The following is a 3,924-nucleotide window of genomic DNA, read 5'->3' on the forward strand; positions in this document are numbered from 1 at the left end:
CATTATTGTTTAATATCCTTACCGTTAATAAAAAAATTTGTTTTTATTATAATAATATAATATATTATAGTAATACAAATAAAATATAAATTGCCAAAAATATGATCTTTTATAGATCAAATATAAAATTTCGAACAAGCAAATCGAAATAATAATTGTAATAATAAATATATTATTGCATTAAATAAGAGATAAATAAATAAGCAAAAGCAAACAAATAACAAATTCGAACAAGCAAATCGAAATTATTAAATTTATTTAATATTATTATTATATTGTATATTAAATGCAATTAATTAATAAAACACTGTGTGTATATGGACCATAATATACACGCGTTGCGATATGTATTGTTCATCTCAGTTATGCGCATACATTGGATAATGCAACAACCTAAAATGTACAATGTTGTACCTGATTATTACAGGTTAATGTTTTATATAAATTTCAATATATATCGCTAAAAAAAAGTATTAATACCGTAAATGCCATTTAAAAAATACTTGATATATTATTGGTTATATGAAACTAAGACATTTCGCAGCATTCGTTTTAGGTATAAAAATCAATTTATTGAAGGAATTGATATATGCCAGTAAAATGGTGTATTTTTAATTTCTTTCAATAAAAACATATATGACAAAATTACCAAACCAATATATAAAACTCTAAGCGGTGGATCACTCGGCTCATGGGTCGATGAAGAACGCAGCAAACTGTGCGTCATCGTGTGAACTGCAGGACACATGAACATCGACATTTTGAACGCATATCGCAGTCCATGCTGTTATGTACTTTAATTAATTTTATAGTGCTGCTTGGACTACATATGGTTGAGGGTTGTAAGACTATGCTAATTAAGTTGTTTATATAAATTTTATAATGAAATTTTATAAGCATATGGTATATTATTGGATAATAATAATTTAATTATTATATTATTCATAATATTAACAAATATATGAAAAACATTATCTCACATTAGTAAATAATTTGAATGTGAAAAACGAAGAGAAATATTTTCTTTTTCAATCAAATAATACTGAGAAATGTCTAGCATAAAAAATTTATCTAGAATTGTCTCTTATTAAAGATTAGTAAATAGAAAGCCGTTGACAATATTATTATTCTTCGTTGATTCGTTAGACCAAACAAATGCCATACAAATATATAAAATATATAACGAATTTAATAAAATGTTTTATCATTATATATAAAGAATTAATTGCAAAAAAAGTTATACACAACCTCAACTCATATGGGACTACCCCCTGAATTTAAGCATATTAATTAGGGGAGGAAAAGAAACTAACCAGGATTTTCTTAGTAGCGGCGAGCGAAAAGAAATCAGTTCAGCACTAAGTCACTTTGTCTATATGGCAAATGTGAGATGCAGTGTATGGAGCGTCAATATTCTAGTATGAGAAATTAACGATTTAAGTCCTTCTTAAATGAGGCCATTTACCCATAGAGGGTGCCAGGCCCGTATAACGTTAATGATTACTAGATGATGTTTCCAAAGAGTCGTGTTGCTTGATAGTGCAGCACTAAGTGGGTGGTAAACTCCATCTAAAACTAAAATATAACCATGAGACCGATAGTAAACAAGTACCGTGAGGGAAAGTTGAAAAGAACTCTGAATAGAGAGTTAAACAGTACGTGAAACTGCTTAGAGGTTAAGCCCGATGAACCTGAATATCCGTTATGGAAAATTCATCATTAAAATTGTAATATTTAAACAATATTATGATAATAGTGTGCATTTTTTCCATATAAGGACATTGTAATCTATTAGCATACAAAATTTATCATAAAATATAACTTATAGTTTATTCAAATTAATTTGCTTGCATTTTAACACAGAATAAATGTTATTAATTTGATAAAGTGCTGATAGATTTATATGAATACAGTGCGTTAATTTTTCGGAATTATATAATGGCATAATTATCATTGATTTTTGTGTTTATTATATGCACTTGTATGATTAACAATGCGAAAGATTCAGGATACCTTCGGGACCCGTCTTGAAACACGGACCAAGGAGTCTAACATATGTGCAAGTTATTGGGATATAAACCTAATAGCGTAATTAACTTGACTAATAATGGGATTAGTTTTTTAACTATTTATAGCTAATTAACACAATCCCGGGGCGTTCTATATAGTTATGTATAATGATATTTATATTATTTATGCCTCTAACTGGAACGTACCTTGAGCATATATGCTGTGACCCGAAAGATGGTGAACTATACTTGATCAGGTTGAAGTCAGGGGAAACCCTGATGGAAGACCGAAACAGTTCTGACGTGCAAATCGATTGTCAGAATTGAGTATAGGGGCGAAAGACCAATCGAACCATCTAGTAGCTGGTTCCTTCCGAAGTTTCCCTCAGGATAGCTGGTGCATTTTAATGTTATATAAAATAATCTTATCTGGTAAAGCGAATGATTAGAGGCCTTAGGGTCGAAACGATCTTAACCTATTCTCAAACTTTAAATGGGTAAGAACCTTAACTTTCTTGATATGAAGTTCAAGGTTATGATATAATGTGCCCAGTGGGCCACTTTTGGTAAGCAGAACTGGCGCTGTGGGATGAACCAAACGTAATGTTACGGTGCCCAAATTAACAACTCATGCAGATACCATGAAAGGCGTTGGTTGCTTAAAACAGCAGGACGGTGATCATGGAAGTCGAAATCCGCTAAGGAGTGTGTAACAACTCACCTGCCGAAGCAACTAGCCCTTAAAATGGATGGCGCTTAAGTTGTATACCTATACATTACCGCTAAAGTAGATGATTTATATTACTTGTGATATAAATTTTGAAACTTTAGTGAGTAGGAAGGTACAATGGTATGCGTAGAAGTGTTTGGCGTAAGCCTGCATGGAGCTGCCATTGGTACAGATCTTGGTGGTAGTAGCAAATAATCGAATGAGACCTTGGAGGACTGAAGTGGAGAAGGGTTTCGTGTGAACAGTGGTTGATCACGAGTTAGTCGGTCCTAAGTTCAAGGCGAAAGCCGAAAATTTTCAAGTAAAACACAAATGCCATACAAATATAATTATATTATATAAATCAAGCTAATTAATATACTTGAATAATTTTGAACGAAAGGGAATACGGTTCCAATTCCGTAACCTGTTGAGTATCCGTTTGTTATTAAATATGGGCCTCGTGCTCATCCTGGCAACAGGAACGACCATAAAGAAGCCGTCGAGAGATATCGGAAGAGTTTTCTTTTCTGTTTTATAGCCGTACTACCATGGAAGTCTTTCGCAGAGAGATATGGTAGATGGGCTAGAAGAGCATGACATATACTGTTGTGTCGATATTTTCTCCTCGGACCTTGAAAATTTATGGTGGGGACACGCAAACTTCTCAACAGGCCGTACCAATATCCGCAGCTGGTCTCCAAGGTGAAGAGTCTCTAGTCGATAGAATAATGTAGGTAAGGGAAGTCGGCAAATTAGATCCGTAACTTCGGGATAAGGATTGGCTCTGAAGATTGAGATAGTCGGGCTTGATTGGGAAACAATAACATGGTTTATGTGCTCGTTCTGGGTAAATAGAGTGTCTGGCATTTATGTTGGTCACTTGTTCCCCGGATAGTTTAGTTACGTAGCCAATTGTGGAACTTTCTTGCTAAAATTTTTAAGAATACTAATTGGGTTAAACCAATTAGTTCTTATTAATTATAACGATTATCATTAACAATCAATTCAGAACTGGCACGGACTTGGGGAATCCGACTGTCTAATTAAACAAAGCATTGTGATGGCCCTAGCGGGTGTTGACACAATGTGATTTCTGCCCAGTGCTCTGAATGTCAAAGTGAAGAAATTCAAGTAAGCGCGGGTCAACGGCGGGAGTAACTATGACTCTCTTAAGGTAGCCAAATGCCTCGTCATCTAATTAGT

General features: G+C 33.6%; 2 non-coding genes and 1 pseudogene across 2 annotated transcripts in view; all 3 read left to right on the plus strand.

The window, feature by feature from the left end:
- Window positions 1-5, plus strand: part of LOC119561940 — a 1,995-nt gene extending 1,990 nt beyond the window's left edge. The window contains exon 1 of the ribosomal RNA XR_005221548.1: window positions 1-5. This exon is cut by the window's left edge and continues 1,990 nt beyond it. This is a non-coding gene — a ribosomal RNA (small subunit ribosomal RNA).
- Window positions 6-664: 659 nt separating this feature from the next.
- On the plus strand, window positions 665-843 carry LOC119561922. The gene has a single exon (XR_005221531.1). It is a non-coding gene; the product is annotated as a 5.8S ribosomal RNA (ribosomal RNA).
- Window positions 844-1,244: 401 nt separating this feature from the next.
- Window positions 1,245-3,924, plus strand: LOC119561960 (annotated as a pseudogene; the record flags this gene model as incomplete).

Source organism: Drosophila subpulchrella, unplaced genomic scaffold (genome assembly GCF_014743375.2).
Source record: "Drosophila subpulchrella strain 33 F10 #4 breed RU33 unplaced genomic scaffold, RU_Dsub_v1.1 Primary Assembly Seq387, whole genome shotgun sequence".
NCBI lineage: Eukaryota > Metazoa > Arthropoda > Insecta > Diptera > Drosophilidae > Drosophila > Drosophila subpulchrella.